The sequence below is a fragment of the Rana temporaria genome, chromosome 1, assembly GCF_905171775.1.
Source record: "Rana temporaria chromosome 1, aRanTem1.1, whole genome shotgun sequence".
Lineage (NCBI taxonomy): Eukaryota > Metazoa > Chordata > Amphibia > Anura > Ranidae > Rana > Rana temporaria.
The window spans coordinates 527,218,153-527,242,414 of record NC_053489.1 but is presented as its reverse complement, the minus strand read 5'-3'; the positions used below and the strand labels follow the sequence as shown (position 1 = coordinate 527,242,414).

The following is a 24,262-nucleotide window of genomic DNA, read 5'->3' as shown; positions in this document are numbered from 1 at the left end:
GATGACATAATACACATCATATTTGGAGGTCAAATGGCACTGCACATCACCTCAAAAACATCAAAAACATCCCTATACCAACAGTGAAGTTTGGAGGTGGGAACATCATGGTGTGGGGCTGTTTTTCAACATACGGTCCTGGCAAACTTCTTATTGCAGGAGTGATGAATAGAAAAATGTACCAAGATATATTCTCGATAAAAATCTGCTGCCATCTACCAGGATGATGAGGATGAAAACAAGTGTGGACGTTTCAGCAAAGACAATGATCCCAAACACAAAGCCAAGAAAGCGCTCAATTGGTTTCAAAGAAAGAAAAAAAGGCTTCTAGAGTGGCCCAGACAATTACTTTACTTACCGAATTTATCGGCGTATACCGCGCACTTTTTTGCCCTGAAAATCAGGGCAAAATCGGGGGTGCGCGATATACGCCGATACCCGTTTTCCCGCGCCGAGTTTGAACACGGCGCTCGGCATTTACCGAGCGCAGTACACTTGTGTATAGTGGGGCAGGCTCGGCTCCTCTCGCGCTCACCTCCTGGACGTACAGGACGTGAGCGCGAGAGTAGCCGAGCCTGCCCGACTATACACGAGTGTACTGTGCTCGGTATATGCCGGCGCAGTATTCAAACTCGGCGCGGGGATCGGGTGGGGAGGACGCCGCACCCGACGAAGAGGACACCCGAAGCTGCAGACGGACGCCGGACCCGACGGGGCTGCCGCGCAAGACACCAAAACTAAGTACTAAAATGTTTTTTTACAGGAATGTCGGGTCCACTTTAGGGGTGCGTGCTATACGCCGGAGCGCGCAATACCCCGGTAAATCCAATAGAAAATCTATGGAAAGAACCAAAGATCAGAGTTCATAGAAGAGGCCTACAGAACCATCAAGATTTGAAGACTGTCTGTGTGGAAGAATGGGCAAAAAAATCACACCTGAGCACTGCTTGCGACTAGTTCCTCCATACAGGAGACATCTTGAAGCTGTCATTAACAAAGGATTTTGTACAAAGTATTAAATACATTTCAGTTAGCGTGTTCAATACTTTTTCCCTGTATCATTCCATTTTATTACACATAAACCTAATTTCTGAACGTATTTCTTTTGTTTTGGTATCTTTGTATGGATTGAATGGGTTACCGACATATGGTGAAAATTTTACCTATTGGATTTTGACAGCTAGCCACACTGGTTGTTAAAATACTCAACAGTGGCTGCATCTGAAGGGATGTCTGGCCAGCAATCTTCTGCCCATCTCCCATTTTTTGATTGAAGGATGTAAGGTGGGAGATGGCCGACAGGGCCACCCACTGAGTAAATTCGAAGGCTAGCTTGAACAAGGGCTTGAACAACCGCGATTTCAGCAGGGACACCCAGATAACAAAGTAATAAGCCAGCAACTGGCTATAAACAAACAACCCATCAAGGTTTATGGCTTCTTTAAACAGATATTATCACCCTCCTAGTAACAGCCTTGATTACTTGTATCCTGTTAAAACCCATGGTCTGTCCTTTGTCATTTAAACACCTTAATTGCTGATGGGTATCTATTTGCCTAATGATGGAATAATCACCACCAGAGAAAACAAACAATTCACCTGTTTTCTGTACAAAGCTACATACACTTCGGATTACAGGATGGGCGACGTTTCCTCCTACTATAAAGTGCAAACCCTTCTTTAGAAAAAGACCTTCCTACTTATCAAAACAGACATACAGATAAAATGATCCATAGTTAGCATTGCCTATGGGTCACCAGAATACAATAAAAGGAGAATTCAAAGAGTCTGGCTGAGAGTTGAAATGGGTGGATGTGGGGCCATAAAAGCTTTCTTTTGTCCGCTGTGGGATCCTAGGCTTGTCTATTGAATACTGCATGATCAATAACCTCCATGGCTAGATTCCCAGATATGCAGTCAAATGGCATCATGAACTCCCCCCCCCCCCCAACAAGAAAAGAAGACTCTCGTCAGGATTAATCTTGCGAGATCACACAAACCAGGTTGTGCTTCGCTATAGACGTACATGCAATGAAATTTACTATATTTTTTCCTAGATTTTTTTGTTGGCTTGATCTACACTGTGTGCATTAGTAAGCTTTGTGTTGATGTTGTTGGCTTCAACTACATTGTGTGCAACAGCGAGTTTGTACTTACAAAAAGCAAGTAGAATGTTAAAGACAGATTTCATTATCAGCAATAGGGCCCAGTTTTTATAATAAAACTACTTTTATAAAAAAAAATGAAATAAACCTAAAATGTATTCATTTTGTTAGGCATGTTAAAACTCTAGTTAGTGCCGTCAGTTTCTCCCTTAGCCAATGAACATGCCTCAGCAGCCAGTAAAGATGATCTCAGTGGGCATGAGATGGCAGGTGTTGGGGCTTAGATGTAAAGACAAAAAATTTAAAGCGGAGGTTCACCCAAAAAACATCTATATAGGATCATATTCTTTATACTTCCAACATGTACAGTAGGCCCTTTTTTTTTGGCTGTACATACATTATATTATTTTCAATCCAGCTTCTGGGTAGTCATTCGGAGTAGGCGTTTCTATGCTGCCGCGCAATGTCATCTGGGACTTCGCCAAGATGATTGACGTCCTTGAGAAAAAGTTCCCCCCAGCCGGATAAGGCCCCCCCGTATTGCGTAGGCGCGTCACAGAGCTCCCGAAAGAACCCGAACATGCAGAGCTGCAAAACAGCTCTACACGGCGCCTGCGCACCGACTGAGCCGTGTAGAGCTGACTGTACAGGCGCCGTATAGAGCATGTTTAGGTTCTTTCGGAAACTCCGTGACACTGGTGATGCGCCTATGCAATAGGGGGGAGGGGCCTTATCCGGCCGGAGCGAACTTTTTCTCAAGGACGTCAATCATCTGGGTGAAGTCCTAGATGACATTGCGCCGCAGCATAGAAACGCCTACTCCCACGGCAGCGACTACCCGGAACCTGGAATAAAAAGAGACATAAAAAAGGTATGTACAGCAAAAAAAAAAAAAGGCCTACTGTACATGTTGGAAGTATAAAGAATATATGATCTTATATAGATGTTTTTTGGGTGAACCTCCGCTTTAAGGACAGCTGGGTTGCCCAAAAATGAAGCTTTGGGTGGCTCCGGCGGCACCATAAGACTAGGCAAAACCTGAAATTTGAAGGACTAGGGTAGATAAGGTTCGATTGGACAGTCACTGCATCCAATCAGATGCAGTCACTGTTTGGGTATTCAAGCTGCCATGGATTGTTTAGCTTGGATGGAAGAATCTGTTAACTTTCTCTTGGCGAGCTTACAGGTTTAATGAGAGAAATCTAGGCATGCATGACGAGCTTTAGACAAGTAAAAGCAGATCAGAGGAATACTAAAGAGAGACTTATTATAGACTTCTTCATATGAAAAATACTGCTTTTGATGCGGTCGTATGATAATCTGATCGTTCGTACAGAGCTTTCAAGAGCCGATCATGACAGTTCATCTGATATAATCAGATGGGACAAGCATGAAAAATTCTCTCGTTTTGTTTAACCAGTGCTGTTGTCGTTCGAAAAAAACAATTCAAATACACTTCAACACATTACATCACTTCCCAATTTATATTCTGTCATACGAGAATTTTCGTAACTTTAGTAAACCCTCTGTTATAAGATTAGCATGCAAAAAAAAAATAAAGACAGACGATCATTCGTCTGATAGTTTTATTGTGTGTAGCAGGCATTAGCAAACTAAGGTAATAGCACTTTGTGTTGTTTGCGCTCTTATGTGGTACTTAAATGGTCAAGAAGTTCACTTTGTGCTAATTACCAGAGACAGACAAATCCTAAAAGCCAGGTAACTATCTACCAACTTAGGTAAGGCAATATTACATACTTTAGTTATGTTGTTGTTTAAGGAATAAATACAAATTCCAAAGTATCCGAGCAGTTGTAACAAGACAATTGTGCTTCCATGGGGGGTTTCTGCCATTTGTTCTGCTTCAAGTAATCTGTCACTGGGCACATAAGCATGCTGATACTTAGCATATTCGCTAATATACTTCTCATAAAGTCATTACTGAATCCCAATGCTTACCAACCCAAGCATCCTTGCTCAAGATAGCAATTTTGTGTGATCCAGAGGCTAAATGTTCACTTCTAGGTTTCCCATTTCTCCCCGCAACTCTTGACATCTCGAAATGCTAAGCGTATCAGTAGAACTGAATGTCCCAAACGATTATTGTAAAATTTAGGCTGCCTGTAAGGATTCAAGCTCGAATGGGTGCCAAAACCTCAGGCTGCCAAAAACGTGTTCTTACAGGTGAATGACATAATCAGATGGATCTGGCAAGGACTCCCAAAGCTGGCTGGGGGCAATTGAAGCACTGTGCAATGACCACATACGTTGGCAGAAGCAGCCATTACATGAATGGGTATTCAGGCTGACAAATTTGTTATTCAAGCTCATTGCAACCAGTCAGGATATTACTAATAAAAGGTTTTCACCAACATGGGGAAAATGCTACATCATAATTTGACAGTGTTCACACCAGTTTATTGGTAAAATGGCATTATCTGAATTGATACATCTAAGGAGATAAGCATCACAAAATGAATTAAGTTAATGTATACATTTAATTGAAATTCTACTAGATTCCTCATAATCCTAGTTAATTACCAAATTTATTGGCGTATACCGCGCACTTTTCCCCCCCTTAAAATCAGGGGGAAATCGTGGGTGCGCGATATACGCTGATCCCCGCTGTCTCTGACCGGCTAGCCTAGAGCCGAGCCGAGTGTACTGCGCACACGGCTAGGCTCGGTCACGCTCGGCTCCACCCGCAGCCACGCGAGAGGAGCCAAATCCAAAAACGAACACGCTGGACGGAGACGGGCACCTGGATGGAGGCCGCAGACAGACACCTCCAAAGCCGCAGACGGACACGCTGGACTGAGACCTGGATGGAGGCCCGCGCAAGGAAGCCGCAGACGGACACCCACAAGGCTGGACGGACCCCGCGCAAGGCCACAGACGGACAAAGCCGCCGATGGACGCGGGGCAAAAATGTAAGTTCTCGTTTTTTACCTTTCTAAGCTTGAGGTGCGCGTTATACGCCTGCGCGCGGTATACCCGATAAATACGGTATTACATATTTCACCAGCACAATCAGATGACTCTTTCGTTCTCATTTGAAGGGTTTTATAGCAGAAAACTGCATTGTATAAAATGAAAAAGTGCAGAAAAGCTTTAGACTTCATGCAAACAATGCCAGTCCCCTTGGCAAAAAAAAAAAAAAACCCCTCATATAGAGTAATTTTGTACACATGTTTAGTCGCATTTAGCAATTTTCTGCCAGAAAACTCCAATCAAAAACGCAAACCAGAAGGATTTTTTTTTCCCCTGCCTCAAAACGCGGAGCTTAAAGTGTTAGTAAACCCACAACAGTACAATTAGTCTGTATATGTAGTAAAGCATGCTTGTTATACTCACTGTGGAAACAAAGGGGTTAATCCTCTGCTAGAGGTCTGTTTGATCCTATCTTCTCTGATCCTTTGGTGTCACTCTGCACATGCTCAGTTTGGCGTGTATTACTAGATTGTTTTGTTTTTTCTTGGGAGGGTGCATGTGATCAGCACATGCTCATTCAGAACTGTCCAGACAGAGGGTCAGTGGTCCTAAAGCCTTATAGGACAGTCAGAGTAGAATAAAAATTCCTCCTACAAGCTTTAACCAGACACTGATAGAAGTCACAAGACTGCTATATACTGCTGATGAGAAAAGGTATTTAGCAGTTGACCTTTACTAAAAATAATTGCATTTCCATGTACTGTGGTGAACCAGATATAGTGAATGCAGGGTCCTATGTAACACTTTAAGGCCGGCCACACACTGTGCAAATGTCTTGGTTGCAGGAAAGAAATTTGCACGATTCCCCCATCAACACAGACTGTGCCAACAGCAGAATCCCTCCTAGCGAGACAATGTCTGCTCCCAGCAGGGGCAGGTGGGGGGGAAGTCGTCTCTGCCGGGAGAAGACAATGATTATCAATAGCAGCCGCTAGTGACCATCACAAGTGAATCCGGCAGGCTGGTTGTACCCAAGTTAATCGATCAACTTGGTACATTCCTATTAACCGGCCAAGATTCGAACCGTGTATGGCCGACCTAAAATATGCCTCTAAACATCCTAATGTGCATGGAAGAGAACAATGAGATGCTTCTACAGAAAAAACAAAAAACTTCTGCAGAAGCAGCATTTTTAAAGGCAGTATTGCATGGACCCTTAGGCTCCATTCACACCTAGGCATTTAAACGCCTGAAGCGCGACGCTAGAATACGCTGGAGGGGAAAAATAACATTGTTCTCTATGGAGATGGCTCACATTTCCACGCCAAACACCTGAAGCTGAAACAAGTCCCGGACCCTTTTTTGTCGCGCGTATCGGGCGGCTTCGGCGTTTCCCATAGCCGACAATGACCACTACAAAAGCATGGTTAAAAACGCAGCGTTTTATCGCCGCAAATCGCGATACAAAACGCCGCAATTTGTGGCGGCAAATCGCGGTACAAAATGCCGCAAATCGACTACGCATGAATGCAGCCTTAGGGATTTGAAAATAAAACTCACATACAAGCTCAAAGAAAGGCTTTGAACAAAACGGCTTTTACTCTGAATAAAGCAAACTATCATTTTTGATTTCCTGCAATATACTAATATTTGAGTCTACTTTTGTTGCAGATATTTACAGAATGTTCATGTAATACGTTTCAGCATTGCATTTTCAGTTATTACTAGCACGCCTGCATAATAAGTACATGAACATTTTGGCAAGAGGCAAATTCTGAAACCACCTTACCCACATATTTAGAACTAGCTTCTACCAGTGTTTAAGAACTTATTTTTTAAATAAATTCGATTTCTATCCTACAGAACAGAATCGATGGAGAACATAGGGTCTTCCAGGGTGGCTAGCCAAGAACAGCTCTGGGCTGCAGACCTCCACAGTGGTGGTCACAATGGTTTGGATGATGTCTTAGTCACATTACTTCATGGGGAAGCCTCTCTGACTGGTATTCCACATTAAAGAGCACAGAATTTCTTGATAACTGGTCTAAATCAAGACTAGTAGTGTAATAATGGCTTAGAAATTTCATTTTTTTTTTTAAGTGTGAAACCACTTAAAAGTTGAACTCCAGGTGGGGTTTTAATTGCAGTTACATTGGTCCAGCACAAGTATACATTCCATACCTGAGGGACCACTGTGGAAGCGTCAGTCTTCCACATCCTGTGCCAAGTTGCTGCCCTTTTACACAGCGTGTTCTGAGGATGGTGGCCATACCAAGTAAGCGACTCCCTGTGTTCACTGTGCAGAAGGGCAGCCGCTCAGCACGGGACCAAAACTTGACAGCAATAACTACTAAATCGAATCTTCGCTTCAACATCAGTCCCACAGGTATGGCATATGTATATTTAAACTGGTACAGTCTGAACCAGTTCCACTTCGAATAAAAACAGTACCTGAAATTCAAAGGCTTACGCACACAGTATCAATTAGATAACGCAAAAAGTACCTGCATGTATGTGGGCGTCTAGGTGTATTCAGGAAGAATATTTTAAGTGATTCATTTGATGAGCAGTTGGCATAGATTTAACAGGAGGCAAGTTGGTGGAAGTATTGGAAGCACAATCCATTTTTCCCCTGAAATCTATTACTTAGTAAAAAGATAAGGCTGGCCATGCAATTATCAATTTTATTTAATTTATTTTTTCAACCCAAAAGGCTGAAAAGGAAAAAAAAAAAAAAAACAAAAAAAAAAAAACAATGTGGATGAGGGAATCCCTCCCATTGTGCAGGGAGACTTCCCAGCCACCAGAAAACAATAATTAGGCTCCATGCACACAGGACATTTAAAAAAGTATTTCTGGGCGTCGGATTGCTGACAGAAAAACATGCATTTAAAAGCATTTTTAAACGGGTTTTTTAGCGTCAGCATTTTTGGGCATTTTTTTTAAATTACACCCAGCTTACATTCAGCTTTCCAATGTAAAAAAAAGCGTGTTTATGAGCGTTTTTCAGCATTTGGCGCTTTTTGTGGCCAAAAGAATTGCTCTTGAACGCGGTTTTAGGGCGTTCAGACAGCAGCCCATAAACTCCCCTGTTGATAAACTTCAATAAATAGGATAGCATAGAGGCGAGTTTAAGGGCTGTCTAAAAAAAAAAAAAAAACTCCCACAAACTCCCAAAAACATCAGTCTATCAGCTTCAGTGTGCATGAGGCCTTAGTGCTGATGGCTATAGCCAGGGTCACTAACCACTCAGGAAAAAACAGACAGGCTGGCTGTATACAAGTTGATTAGCCAAAATCTCGATTCATGCATGTCCACCTTAAAAAGGGGTTGTAAACCCTTGTGTGTTTTTTTTCACCTTAATGCATCCTATGCACTAAGGCATGGGTGCTCAACCTGTGGCCCTCCAGCTGTTCCAAAACTACAAGTCCCATGAGGCATTGCAAGGCTGAACAGTTACAAGCATGACTCCCAAAGGCAAAGGCACGATGGGACCCGTAGTTCTGCAACAGCTGGAGGGCCACAGGTTGAGCACCCATGCACTAAGGTGAAAAAAAACACTTTGCAGTGTCCGCCCCCAGCCCTCATCTTACTTACCTGAGCCCATTTCCATGGGCGCCTGTTGTTGTCAATCAAATCCAATGACGCGGCCGCTGGGGGGACGGGCCGAGTCATACACTCAGCAGCTATGGATGCTGAGTGTATGACATGGGAGCGTGCCCGCAAGGTAACCCCCCCCCCTCGGGTCCCAAAGGGGGTTATTTATTGCAGGGAGGAGCCACGAGAGCCGCCGTGGCCCACAGAACAAGAGGATCGGGGCCACACTGTGCAAACGAACTGTACAGTGGAGGCAAGTATGACATGTTTGTTATTAAAAAAAAAAAACTGAACCTTTACAACCAATAATGTGAAATCATAGCATGCACTCCAATTTCACACTATTAGTATAATAAATTAGAAACGTGAAAGATAATTGGTTGTTATAGGCAAGGCGTTTTGTACACTTTTCTTTTCAAATAAACCAGAACTAGAGTGGCCTATGCCAGTTGGTTAGCTTTGTTCAAACTGTACACCATAGGGACGAGTCTTGAGTAAATCCCTGATTTAGCCACTGGTACAATGTGTCACACGGTTGGTTAAGGTTTGTTCCCTTTTTCCATAAAATGGAAAGGATTACTACTTAGTCATGCAGAGAGTTTTCCATTTACTGGACAATTCATGCAAATGCTAGTTCCTGCTACTAATACTCATTTGTCGCTTCTATATTAACTTTGCAAAGCCAAATCATCATACGCAATGCTCAAATTTCCTCGATCTTTAAACAGGCTTTGTATGGCCACCCCAAAATTCCACCAAAATAATAACTGAGCAAAAACGAAAATAGAAAAACAGATGCAAATCCACTCAGGTCTACTCAAATCCTTATTAAGAGTCGGGGGTATAGCCTTTAGGAATGGCAGGTACATGCTGCAAACAATCAATTGTTCAGGTAAAAAAGAACAGTAAAAGCGCTCATTCAGGTCTTAAAAGCCAATTATAACATCCTTCCTCCTGATAAGATACAAGTGCAGAGTCAGGGAGTGGACTGGAGAACAAACAATGGAAAAACCATCAAGATGACACTTCACCATGAATTGAAAACAAAGCTAAATCTTTAAAGCCTTGAGATTACACATGGAATCCTGAGGAGAGAACAATGGCACAATCCCCTTCATAAGAGGAAATGAAAGAAATACACTGGGAAAGCGAGTAGACGCTAATAAAAAAATAAAGCCACGTATATTAAAGTTTTGGCCTGGGGGCTTCTGATATTTCAGCGCATTTTATTATCTCCCTTCCCTTTTATACCCAACACCAAAGTGTTAAATAAGCGTGGGTTGCATAAGAGTGTTTGTCCTTAGAACAGTACAAGCAGCATTACCTGTAAAGTAAGCAAGGGTGGCATGTCATAGCTAGAAACCCTCCTGGGCACCTTAATCGGATCCTACGTTCATCACCAAGAAACTTTGTGAAAACTTTAAGCAGTTATGCACGTAATGAAAATATTGATATTTTTACAAAAACATGGCGTCCTGCAGGCCAAGGCCTCTTTTTTGGGGGTTTCTATTATTTTGTAAGGTGGATGTAAACTTTGATAAAAATTGCATCGTGCATAATAAACTTGATGTCTAGTAAGAAAGGTAACTTATGTAACGAAACTCAAGCAGAGACAGGTCTGCTCATGTCAATTAATAAAAATTTTTTTTCCCTAAATAGCTTCCTTTACCTTAGTGCAGTTCTCCTTCACTTACCTCATCCTTCCATTTTGCTTTTAAAATGTCCTTATTTCTTCTGAGAAATCCTCACTTCCTGTTCTGTCTGTAACTCCACACAGTAATGCGAGGCTTTCTCCATGGTGTGGAGTGTCGCGCTCGCCCCCTCCCTTGGACTACAGGAGAGTCAGGACATCCACTAACACACAGCTCCTTTCTCTATCTGCAACGTAGAGAGCGTCCTGACTCTCCTGTAGTCCAAGGGAGGGGGAGCATGACACTCCACACCAGGGAGAAAGCCTTGCATTACTGTGCATCTTTTACCTCATCGAAGGATGAGGTAAGTGAAGGAGGACTGCACTAAGGTAAAGGAAGCTATTTAGAATAAATAGTAACTTTACAACCCCAAATGTTATCTCACAGAAGGGGAATAAAAGATTCAGAAGTAACATTGGCACATCCAATGAATGTGAGCAAAGGGATTGGGATTGGCTGACATCATCACCCAAGTCTGACAAGGGCCATACTTGGTCAATGATGGGAATCTTCCAGCCGGCAGCTGAATGGGGCCTTCTCTCTCCCCATCAGGACAGCCTTCCTTTTGATTGAAGGTAGTCGGCAGGGGGGCAGATATAACTGCCACTATCGTGCTAGTCTCGCAGATTTGGAATCCGTCCACTGTCAATCATAAAAATGGCAAACCTTATTAGGAACAAGCCTCTTGGCATCTTCGTCAGGCTCAGCCCACCCACACAACAGCTTCTCACTACTGTGCCTGTATGTGCGATAGGCACAGAGTCCAGGTCAACCTTACTGAGCGGCACAGAGGACGGAGTGTCTACTATGGACATCTTAGCTCCCACGCCTCCTGTGACAGATTCTTGTACCCGCTACCATGATTTGGTCACAAGTATTAACATTCGCCATATGTGGGCACAACAATTCTAAAGAGTGTCTACTCTATATGAATTCCAGGGTTTGTGTTGCCACCCCACAACAATAAAAAAATGTAAGAGCAGAGCACATGTCTGCAGAATAATGGGTACTTTTCTGTACTTGCAGGGACTTTGAAGCCTTGGTTCACATTGTTGCTACTTTGAAATTGCGCTACTTCACTTGAAGTAGCGCAATTTCATAGTAGAACGGTCAGCGCGATTGCAGGTGCTACTTGATAGACATCTGTGTGGCTTCACGCACAGATGTCTATTGAAGTCGCACCTGAAATCAACAAAAGTAGTGCAGAAACTACCCTTACAAATCGGTGCGGCAAAATCGGTGTCGCACCCATTGGAACAGTGCCATTGCCTCCAATGGGCTGCGACTGGTCATGCGATTTGATCTCTCATGACAAAATCTCTCTAATGTGAACCCGGGCGAAAGGATACGAAATGGAGAAATGCACACCTTTTTTTTGTATTGTGCACTGCCACTTATATATAAAAGGGGGGGAACCTCTAATACAGACACTAGTACTTCTAAGTCTACCCTAAATGCTACAGCAATTAAAGCCTTTTACTATACTTGGTGGCTCAGTGGTCAGCTCCTTCTACAATGCTTTCAAGGAAGATAATGAGAGCTGGATGAGGTTTATCAAACTGTCAACTAGTCATCCTTGTGTTTGCTATAGGAAGAGAACGGATTTATAAGTTGATCTGAAGTGGACAAGCCCTTTAATCAAGTACAGGTGAACTTATTCAAGTGTCAAGGTTAATAATTATCCAGCGTTATCACATAGGAATACTTAGGATATGACTTGTTTGAGGCGGCCCACTGAGCCACTATGGAAACTATGGCACAGTTCATCATTACTCATTTTCAAAGTTGGGAAAACTAACAGTTACAGAAGGGATGCGCTTCCTGGCCGCAGCCAATCATCCAGTAGGTATGCAGTTGTAGCAGTGCTGCTGTGCGCAGATGCAGCGTTTTTCCACGTCTGAACACAGCGGCCTATTGGCCCCTCATCTGCCTGTCTGAAAGCAAAGCATATTGAAAGCCTGGTGGCAGCACAGCACTTCCAATACGATCTATGCTCAACATCCTCATACAGGAACTATTGTCAATAAAGCTTCTTGAAGGCTTTAAACAATTTCTTTGTAAACGTGTGCTGTACGCATTGCAATTTCACATTCTGGAAGTTCATGTGTGTTGCAGCCCTTGTACCTGTGAAAAGCAATCTGTGCTTTTCAGAGGCGTCTGACAGGTGCTGAGGAGGTGAAATACTGCCTCTTCACTGCCTATTTTAACTCTGAAAAATTGCGAGCGGTTGTGGCATGGACCCATTCATTTTAATGGGTCACAGTCAGTACCGACCTCCTAATTTAATTGTTGCTGCAACCACAAAGCAGAGAACTGCAGCGTATGTAAAGCTCTGAGAGGCTGCATGTCCTTGTTTTGTTTACTTGAGCCAGCTGGTCTCCAAACTGCAGCCCGGGGGCCAGATGTGGCACTTTGCTTAATTTTATCTGGCACTTGGCGCACGATTCCGTCCACTGACACCAACAATTGGGCATATGTCGTTCCAATGACTCCAGTCAAGGGGCACAATTCCTCCCAATGACACCAACAATGAGCAACAATTTTTACAACAACGATGGTGCACTATTTCTTCCACTAACGCCATCAGTTGGGCACATGTCCTCCCACTGACACTAATTAAGGGGCACGATTCCTTCTAATGACACCAACAAGGGGGCACAATTATTCCCACTAACGATGGGGCACTATTCCTACCACTGACACCAGCAATGAGCCATTGTTTACTCCCACTGACACTAGGTCATTTTCTACTCCCGCTGGCCTCAGTCTCACCCTTATAAAGTGTGAAGGACAGTATACTGGCACTTTGGAAACCTCTGACCTGGGTGGTCAATCTGTGGCTCAACTGCCTGCTTTTACCTCCCTCTTACCACTCCTGTGTAAACAATCCCTTAATGTAATCCTCCAATTAGAAAAATACATTGACTACAATTACTCATTTACTTTAAAATTATCCTAGCTACCTAACTGACACTAAAAATGTGAGTTGCTGACCTGGAACAAGAATGCAGATCAGAAACGTTAGAGAAAATTAAGACGTCCTGATCTGCATGCTTTTATATTAACAATATTGTCAAAAGAATTGGCACGCACATGACCTTTAATGGCATCCTAGCCCTAGTTTGTAGGGTTCAATATTGAGTTGGCCCACCCTTTGCAGCTATAACAACTTCAACTCCTCTGGGAAGGCTGTTAACAAGGTTTAGGAGTGTGTCTTTGGGAATGTTTGACCATTCTTCTAGAAGTGCATTTGTGAGGTCAGGCATTGATGTTGGATGAGAAGGCCTTGCAGTCTACGCTCTAATTCCAGTTCTATCGGGTTGAGGTCAGGGCTCTGTGCAGGCCAGGCAAGTTCCTGCACCCAAACACGCTCATCCATGTGTTTATGGGCCTTTGTTTGTGCACTGGTCCAAATCATTTGGTGGAGAGAGGGGGGGGGGATTGTGTGGGGTTGTTTTTAAAGCGGATCTCCACCCTAAAGTGAAGTCGCGCTGATCGGCCCCCTCCGGTGTCACATTTGACACCTTTCAGGGGGAGGGGGGTGCAGATACCTGTCTAAAGACAGGTATTTGCACCCACTTTCGGCCACACGTCACGGGCAAAAGACGGGTTTTTCTCTGACATCCTATCCTGTCCGTCCCCCGTTGTGTGCTGGGAACACTCGGCTCCCAGCACACAGCGGGAGCCAATCGGCGGGCGCAGCACGACTCGCGCATGCGACATAGGGAACTGGGCAGTGAACCCTGAGCGCTTTACTTCCTGGTTCCCTCACTGTGGATGGAAGGGGGAGCAGCAGGGTGACAAGCGATCGCTCGTCCTCTGCTGCGGACGTCGCTGGACTCCAGGACAGGTAAGTGTCCTAATATTAAAAGTCAGCAGCTACAGTATTTGTAGCTGCTGGCTTTTAATAATTTTTTTGGAGCGCACATCCGCTTTAAGGGGTTGGGATTGGCCCCTTAGTTCCAGTGAAGGTAACTCTTAAAGGGGTTGTAAAGGTTTGTTTTTTATTTTCTAAATAGGTTACTCTAAGCTAGTGCATTGTTGGTTCACTTACCTTTTCCTTCCATTTCCCTTCTAAATTTTTTTTTTCCTTTCTTTGTCTAAATTTTTCACTTCCTGTTCCTCCTTAGTAAGGTGTTCAGTAAGCTGTTCTAAATGACTTTCCACCGCTAGAATGATGGTGGAAAGCTTACTGAGGAGAACCAGGAAGTGAGAAATTCAAACAAATTAAAAAAACATTTAGAAGGGAAATCGAAAGAAAGGGTAAGTGAACCAACAATGCACTAGCTTAAAGTAACCAATTTAGAAAATAAAAGATGAACCTTTACAACCCCTTTAAGGCAGGGGAAAGCAACCTCAGCCCTCCAGTTGTTTTCAAACTACAAGTCCCATGAGACATTGCAAGACCCTGACAAACTCAGGCGTAACTCCTGGAGGCAGAGGCATGATGGGATTTGTAGTGTCACCACACCTGGAGGCCCGAGGTTGCCTACGCCTGTCTTAAGGTGTCAGCATACCAAGACATTTTGGACAAATTCTTGCTCCCAACTTTGTGGGAACAGTTTGGGGAAGGCCTCTTCCTGTTCCAACATGACTGCACACCAGTGCACAAAGCAAAGCCCATAAAGACATGGATGAGCGAGTTTGTGGTGGAGGAACTTGACTGTCTTTACCTCAACCTGATAGAACACCTTTGGGATAAATTAGAGAGGAGACTGAGAGCCAGGCCGTCTCAGCCAACATCAGTGCCTGACCTCACAAAATGTGCATCTGGAAGAATGGTCAAACAGTCCCATAGGCACACTCCTAAACCTTGTGTACAGCCTTCGCAGAAGAGTTGAAGCTGTTACAGCTGCAAAGGGTGGGCCAACTCTACGGACTAAGGTCGGATGCCATTAAAATGTGTGTGTGTGTGCAGCTTTAATTATTCACACACTTGTGTGCATATAATCACGTACACAATTTTATTGATCTGCATACTTGCTCAGGGTCAGAACAATAAAGCAAGAGAGTGTTAGAATAACAGCCAGGCAACATGCATTTTCAGGAAAGGTAAGAAATGGCAGCCTCAATGGTTAATAACAGGGTTTCTTTAAATGCTTTTTTGCATGGCACTGCAGCAGGAAAAGGTGCCAAACAGGTGAGGTGCCAAGCCCCATGTAAAACAGCTGGGCTAACAGCTTTGTGTGCGAAGGCGAATGTGCGTGTCAGAGGCTTTCCCTGAGAACAAACAATGACAACGCGGATGAAAATAACACATACCTTACAGGAAAGCCCACTCACTGAGTGTACACACATACCCCCATGTGCCTGCGTTATATCTATACCCAAGTATAAACAATAGGCAGGGAATAAAAAAACACTGCATTCCTGACGCAAGAATTTCGCTTTAAAGACCTAGATGGACAGATAGTTGCCAGCGGCCTTACTTTTATTTATTTTTCTCATACGGTTTTGAGGCAACATACACACGATGCCAGGATCTGCCACCGGCTGCAATCAAATAATCCCTGTGTAAAGGCTAAACGTAGGCGGTTTTATTACCACAGCCAGGACGCGCGTTTCATTTGTGATTAGTAATGTTAACCCCGAAGAGGTAACTTCATCTGTCTGAGCGATGTGATACTGGAAGGAAGAGCAGTGAAGTCACGCCGTATGTAACCAATACTTATTTCCGTAGTGTACTCTTTATAGGTGATGGTCATACGGAATCCATTGCGCCGCCTCATTTAATAAGACGGTGCGAAGTGCAATCCATACCAAGCAGACACCACACATTCATTACAACTGACAACTAGAAATGAAAGCGCTTTTCATGTTGCGATTGCCCTTCACACACATATATATATATATATATATATATATATATATAATTTTGCATGCTAATCTTATCAAAAATTAAGAGGTTTGTAAAGTTATGAAAATTCTCGTATTACAGAATAAAAAAATAAAAAAAATTGGAAGCGATATCATATTTTGTATTGTATTTTCGGACAGCTGTACTGATTAAACGAAAAACGTAGATCTGGTATCGTACAAGGAAAATTTTCATGCATGCACCATTGGATAATATCGGATGAACTGTCGTGATCGGCTATCCTAAGCTGTGTACAAACGCTATTTTCGGATACTGTCTCTGATACTATTATTAAACAGGATTTATATAGCGCCAACAGTTTGCGCAGCGCTTTACATCAGGGAAGACAGTACAGTCACAATACAAATCAATACAGGAGGGATCAGAGTGCCCTGCTCGTCAGAGCTTACAATCTAAAAACACTAGAGAAAACCCCAGTGGCAGGATCTCCATAGAGATCACCTGTCCATTGTCCATCCCTGTGGAATCGCTCCTCTGTATACAGATGCTGGAGGGAGCTCTACTCAACCTCGATCGCTAGCGATGGGAGCGAAATTTCACTGCCTAGCTAAAGAGGGAGCCTTTCTATAGGGGCAACCCAGAAGCTTATCAGCAATCCTGCCTCTTGCCACTGGAGATTTAGGCTAGGTTTCCACTATTGCAACCCCAAAGGCATGCGATTTTGCCGCGACTTGAAGCAATGCCTGTGTATTCATTCTTGAGGTCTATGAACCACAAATCGCATCAAAGTGGAACCAAGGTAGTGCGGGGGCTACTTTGAAGTCGCACAGATATGAACGGTACTCATTGGAAATCATGGTGTATGACTTGTCATGCGACTTTGCAGCCCCTAGTGGAAACCGAGTCTAAGACAAATCACTAGTGGCAGAGTCACCCACCTGACATCAGCCTAGAGATGCTCAAATTCTGATCATCTCATAGACAGGTATGGATAACTATGGGCAACGTGGTAAAGCTGGACATACACTGAACAGATGATTATGCAGTGTGGGCTATTGTATTCTGACAGCTGGCTCCCATGACTCCCATTTCCAGGGTCGGAACACCCACACAGTGGCTGCATCTGACTGGCAAATTTCTGCAGGCTGCTTCAAAGGACGTTGGGCAGGAGGATTTCAACAGGGCCACCCATGGTTTGCATTTTTGCCAGTTCATCAAGAACTAGACAAAATCTGCTCAGGTGTGTGGCCAGCTTTAGTGCTGCTTTGCAGCACTGGGGTTGTCGGGTCAATTCCTGGTCAGGACACTATCTGCATGGAGTTTGCATGTTCTGCCTGTGGGTTTTCTCCAGGTATCTGGTTTCCTCCCACACTCCAGACATGTTGGTATGTAAACTGTCTCTCCTATCTAATTTGGCCCTAGTATGTGCATGCTTCTTCTGATCTCCCCGTGGCCGCCTTCACCTTTTCTTTTTCTCCATCTCTGGACATTTCCTACATTTTACTGTCTTGGTGCCCCAAGTCCCCCCCCCCCCCCCCCGCAGTAGATTCCTACCTGAAATAGGACATGCGACTGTCTTTAGTAGTAGTAGAACTAAAGGCATTTGGATAGAGTAAAGCCGGCCATACATGCATTGAATGTCAGCCAGTTCACCAAGCACTGGTCGAACTTTGATCCATGTGTGGGCAACCTGGTTGTACAGAAGTCCATCTATCGATCGAGTTCTGTACAAGCGCCCTGTTGAGCTTTTCCTGATTGATCGGTGCCTCTGGCTATAGCATTGATCAGTGTATTCTGATGGTGGAGAAATCTCCCCGTTGTCAGAACACAATAGCACAGCTGCTGGATTGAATGTGTGGATGGGGGGGAATAGGATCTTTTTTATTTTTTCCCAACCCGCCAGTGGGTGCCGTGCCCCATAGCCAATATAGGAAGATCCTTGGTTGTCACCAGAACAAGTTTCCCTCTATTCCTACTCTGGTGACAACCCAAATGTGGAATTTTCATTAGCTGTCAGTGATAATGGTAAACAGAACAAATAGAGAGGGGGGGTCTCCCCAACAGGGGCACAGACAGCAATACAAATCTGACAGATGTTCTAATCCATGTCGCCTCTATCCAAAACTTACAAAAAGGTAAGGTTTTCCTTTAGTTCTATTTTAGGCGATTGGTTTATTATTGCCAGTCCCCCCTGCAGTCCTGGTGAAGGTGATAAGGTCCCTGGGCAGAGTGATGGATGTGGGGTGAGGTCACCCCCTCTCCAGTAATCCTCATTAGAAGTCTCTTGCCATCTTCTCACTGATGATCGCCCGGCCTCCCTCCCCCTACAAGGAGGGCACAGGATGGGGGGGGGGGGGGGTGAATAGGTCACTTAGCATCTCCGATCAATCGCTGACAGCTCACACACCTGCCGATCTTCAATACACACAGCCCAGTCCGATCAGGCATCTCCCAGCCATCCGTCCAATCACTAATACAATGTAATCACACCCCCATGACTGATACATTGTAATCAGATCTCTATGACCGATACATTGTAATCACATCGCCATTAAATTGTAATCAGATGATGATCCCCATTACATTGTAATCAGATCCCCATGACATCATCCTCTCCTACAAACAATACATCCCATGGCAGGATCAGAGTCATGTATAGTAATGGGGGGTGGATCAGAGTCATGTATAGTGATATGAGGGGGGATCAGAGTCATGTATAGGGATGAGGGGGATCAGAGTCATGTATAGGGATTTGGGGGGGGGTCAGAGTCATGTATAGGGATTTGGGGGGGGTCAGAGTCATGTATAGTGATGAGGGGGGGGATCAGAGTCATGTATAGGGATGAGGGTGGATCAGAGTCATGTATAGGGATGAGGGTGGATCAGAGTTATGTATAGGGATGAGGGTGGATCAGAGTCATGTATAGAGATTGGAGGGGGGGATCAGAGTCATGTATAGTGATGAGGGGGGGATCAGAGTCATGTATAGGGATGAGGGTGGATCAGAGTCATGTATAGAGATTGGAGGGGGGGATCAGAGTCATGTATAGTGATGAGGGGGGGATCAGAGTCATGTATAGGGATGAGGGTGGATCAGAGTCATGTATAGAGATTGGAGGGGGGATCAGAGTCATGTATAGTGATGAGGGGGGGGATCAGAGTCATGTATAGGGATGAGGGTGGATCAGAGTCATGTATAGGGATAAGGGTGGATCAGAGTCATGTATAGAGATTGGAGGGGGAATCAGAGTCATGTATAGAGATTGGAGGGGGAATCAGAGTCATGTATAGAGATTGGAGGGGGAATCAGAGTCATGTATAGAGATTGGAGGGGGAATCAGAGTCATGTATAGGCATTGGAGGGGGAATCAGAGTCATGTATAGGCATTGGAGGGGGATCAGAGTTGTGTATAGAGATGGGGGGGGGGGGGGTCAGAGTCATGTATAGGCATTGGAGGGGGGGATCAGAGTCATGTATAGGCATTGGAGGGGGGATCAGAGTCATGTATAGGCATTGGAGGGGGGATCAGAGTCATGTATAGAGATTGGGGGGGGGGGCAGAGTCATGTATAGAGATTGGGGGGGGGCAGAGTCATGTATAGAGATTGGGGGGGGGGCAGAGTCATGTATAGAGATTGGGGGGGGGGATCAGAGTCGTGTATAGAGATTGGGGGGGGGGGATCAGAGTCGTGTATAGAGATTGGGGGGGGGATCAGAGTCATGTATAGGCATTGGGGGGGGGGGAGAGTCATGTATAGGCATTGGAGGGGGATCAGTCATGTATAGGCATTGGAGGGGGATCAGAGTAGCTCTCCATCACTCCTCTCCCCCCGGGTTGCACAGTGCCCCGCTCATCACTAATGACAGTCCGCTTACTTGCTATTCTCGTGCACAGCACCCACGTCCCCCGGATGAGTGCATTCAATCCCCGAACACAGCAACCCAAGCCTCCGTCCGTCTCCAGGGAGCCGCTCCTCTACCAATGCTTGCACACTGCCAGTGTATAGTATGTGAACACCAACAGCGAACGGGAGCCGCACATGCGCAGACATCAGAGAGGGCGGGACTGGCCAGGTACACAGCACACTGATGAGAGGAAGGCGTATTCTATTCGGTCAGGTAAAGAGAGATGAGAAGAGGAGGCGTGTCCAGCCCGGTACCCAGCGCTGCGGTAGGCGTGTCCAGCCAGGTGTTCTTCCCTGCAGGTTGGAGATGGCTCCTCTCTCAGTACTTGTGCAGCAGCCTGTGAGAATCCTCTCTGTGTGACTTCTTTCCCTCCCAGTTGTTTCCTTGGAGCAGGTTGCACATGGGACTCTATGGTTGGCTTGTATTGTTCAGAAGAGTTTGCAATGTTCAATTAGCACAAAATGATAATAAAGCAATCCTTTTTCTGAAGCTACCTGTACTTCTGATCAAAAGTAGGAAAACATGTATGGTGTCAGTAGAGCGGCAGACATGTATGGTGTCAGTAGAGTGGCGGAAGGTGTCAGTAGAGTGGCGGAAGGTGTCAGTAGAGTGGCGGAAGGTGTCAGTAGAGCGGCGGACATTTATGGTGTCAGTAGAGCGGCGGACATGTATGGTGTCAGTAGAGCGGCGGACTTTTATGGTGTCAGTAGAGCGGCGGACATTTATGGTGTCAGTAGAGCGGCAGACATGTATGGTGTCAGTAGAGCGGCAGACATGTATGGTGTCAGTAGAGCGGCGGACATGTATGGTGTCAGTAGAGCGGCAGACATGTATGGTGTCAGTAGAGCGGCGGACATGTATGGTGTCAGTAGAGCGGCAGACATGTATGGTGTCAGTAGAGCGGCGGACATGTATGGTGTCAGTAGAGCGGCGGACATGTAGGGTGTCAGTAGAGCGGCGGACATGTATGGTGTCAGTAGAGCGGCGGACATGTATGGTGTCAGTAGAGCGGCGGACATGTATGGTGTCAGTAGAGCGGCGGACATGTATGGTGTCAGTAGAGTGGCGGACATGTATGGTGTCAGTAGAGCGGCGGACATGTATGGTGTCAGTAGAGCGGCGGACATGTAGGGTGTCAGTAGAGCGGCGGACATGTATGGTGTCAGTAGAGCGGCGGACATGTATGGTGTCAGTAGAGCGGCGGACATGTATGGTGTCAGTAGAGCGGCGGACATGTATGGTGTCAGTAGAGCGGCGGACATGTATGGTGTCAGTAGAGTGGCGGACATGTATGGTGTCAGTAGAGCGGCGGACATGTATGGTGTCAGTAGAGCGGCGGACATGTATGGTGTCAGTAGAGCGGCGGACATGTAGGGTGTCAGTAGAGCGGCAGACATGTATGGTGTCAGTAGAGCGGCGGACATGTATGGTGTCAGTAGAGCGGCGGACATGTATGGTGTCAGTAGAGCGGCAGACATGTATGGTGTCAGTAGAGCGGCAGACATGTATGGTGTCAGTAGAGCGGCGGACATGTAGGGTGTCAGTAGAGCGGCGGACATGTATGGTGTCAGTAGAGCGGCGGACATGTATGGTGTCAGTAGAGCGGCGGACATGTATGGTGTCAGTAGAGCGGCGGACATGTATGGTGTCAGTAGAGCGGCGGACATGTATGGTGTCAGTAGAGCGGCGGACATGTATGGTGTCAGTAGAGCGGCGGACATGTATGGTGTCAGTAGAGCGGCGGACATGTATGGTGTCAGTAGAGTGGCGGACATGTATGGTGTCAGTAGAGCGGCGGACATGTATGGTGTCAGTAGAGCGGCGGACATGTAGGGTGTCAGTAGAGCGGCGGACATGTATGGTGTCAGTAGAGTGGCGGACATGTATGGTGTCAGTAGAGCGGCGGACATGTATGGTGTCAGTAGAGCGGCGGACATGTAGGGTGTCAGTAGAGCGGCGGACATGTATGGTGTCAGTAGAGCGGCGGACATGTATGGTGTCAGTAGAGCGGCGGACATGTATGGTGTCAGTAGAGCGGCGGACATGTATGGTGTCAGTAGAGCGGCGGACATGTAGGGTGTCAGTAGAGCGGCGGACATGTATGGTGTCAGTAGAGCGGCGGACATGTATGGTGTCAGTAGAGCGGCGGACATGTATGGTGTCAGTAGAGCGGCGGACATGTATGGTGTCAGTAGAGCGGCGGACATGTAGGGTGTCAGTAGAGCGGCGGACATGTATGGTGTCAGTAGAGCGGCGGACATGTATGGTGTCAGTAGAGCGGCGGACATGTATGGTGTCAGTAGAGTGGCGGACATGTATGGTGTCAGTAGAGCGGCGGACATGTATGGTGTCAGTAGAGCGGCGGACATGTAGGGTGTCAGTAGAGCGGCGGACATGTATGGTGTCAGTAGAGCGGCGGAAGGGGTCAGTAGGCCTTTTTAAAAAAAAAATAAAGAAATTAACTAACAAGGCCTTAGAAGATATAATAAAACAAATGTCACTGTAAAAATATTCATTTAGCCTGCCATAAAAGAGGACGGTGGCAGGAGAGGCAGAAGGGGATGCATTTACTGGAACCGCTCCCCTGGATTTCCTCCCTGCAGCAGCTGAATGCCGGCAGATGGGAGAGGAGAAAATGTCTTTCAGCTGCTGCAGGGGAAAATGCAGAGAATCGTTGGAAGACAGGTATTTTAAAAATCTGAATCCCTAGCAAAAAAGCTTGCTGAAAACTCTGCAAAGTACCATTCAGCTCCAGTTTGTAAATGTGGAACACAGTTTAGAACAGGACAGCCGATTGCCACTTTAGGCAAGCTGCTTGCAGGCTTCAACAGGCTTTGAAGAAGTGCTGAAGCCTACTAGCAGTTTGTTTAAAGTGTCAATCGGCATTTCTGTTAGGATCTGTGTTCAACATTTACAAACTGAAGCTTCAACAAAGCTTGTGGAAAGCTCTGTAAATGCGTTATCAAAGTTTGCTGGTCACACCGCTCGTAAACAAGCTGAAGCCTGTGTGAAAAAGACCTACCGTAAATGACATCAGAGGACCTTAGACTGCTGACTTGTACACACGACCGAACATGTCCGCTGAAACTGGTCCGTCGGACCAGTTTCCGCGGACATGTCCGACCGTGTGTAGGGCTTACCGGACAGTTTTCCGGCCTAGCGGACAGGTTTCCAGCGGACAAAAGTTTCTTAGCATGCTAAGAAACTTGTCCGCTGGAAGCCTGTCCGTCGCACATGTCCGATGGTCAGTACGACTTATCGGACATGTCCGCTGGCCCGAAATCCCACGCATGCGTCAAAGTGATTCGACGCATGCGTGGAAGCATTGAACTTCCTGGTGCGCGCACGTCACCGCGCCATCGTCGCTGCCACATGACCGCGTATTCTGTCCGCGGGGAATTTGGTCTGATGGTGTATACACACATCAGACCACATGATCCCAGCAGACATGTCCGATGAAAACAGTCCGCCCACCGTTTTCATCGGACATGTCTGGTCGTGTGTACGAGGCCGTAGAGGAGAAGAGGCTGCAGGGCCTGGACATCTGTATAGAGAAGCCGGCATGGGCAGAGGATAAGGTAAGTAAAACTGCTGTACTTAGTCCCTCAAGACATAAACAAGTAGTTAACCCTTGCAGTGCAGGCACAGCTTCACTACAAGAGTGAGTTTTTAGGTTTCCTGGATTTTAACTTCAGCATTACATAGTGGTGGGGGTGGCCCATCCAATAGGGGAGCACAGGCGCCAGCCCCCCGATACATGTGTCCAGCCCCATGATCTACATACAGATCACCAGATGTATAGATTCCAATGGGGGAGAGAAGGTGTTTTTTTTAAAGCAAGTGATTAGAGCCAGAGGCTCTAATAGGCATCAAAAAAGGGTGGACTTAGGGCAAAGCTCTGCGCTCCGAAGCCTACCCAGTTATGTGACAATAGCGAACCAATTGCTATTTTCACACTGATTCTTTTCCCGGACAATCAGGAAGCTGGTCTGAGACCCGTTTCCTGGTTAGGCAAAGGGAGAAGTGTTACAATTGACTGCTGGGGAGGAGGGAGGAGACGGAGGCCGCCGTGATGCTTGCGAAGGAGAGAAGGGGAAAGGGGAAGCTGCCTGTGATGCCCACAAAGGAGAGCAGGGGAAGGGAAGCTGCTGTAATGCCCGTGGAGGAGAGCAGGGGAAGGGAAGTTGCTGTGATGCCCACAAAGGAGAGCAGGG

General features: G+C 45.8%; 1 protein-coding gene across 1 annotated transcript in view; it reads right to left on the bottom strand.

Moving 5' to 3' along the window:
- FHDC1 (FH2 domain containing 1) overlaps positions 1–20,196 on the bottom strand; it is a 93,723-nt gene extending 73,527 nt beyond the window's left edge. The window contains exon 1 of the mRNA XM_040331917.1: positions 20,019–20,196. The gene's annotated coding sequence lies outside the window, so the exon portion shown is untranslated. The remainder of the gene's footprint in view (positions 1–20,018) is intronic.
- Between the last annotated feature and the right edge of the window lie 4,066 nt (positions 20,197–24,262).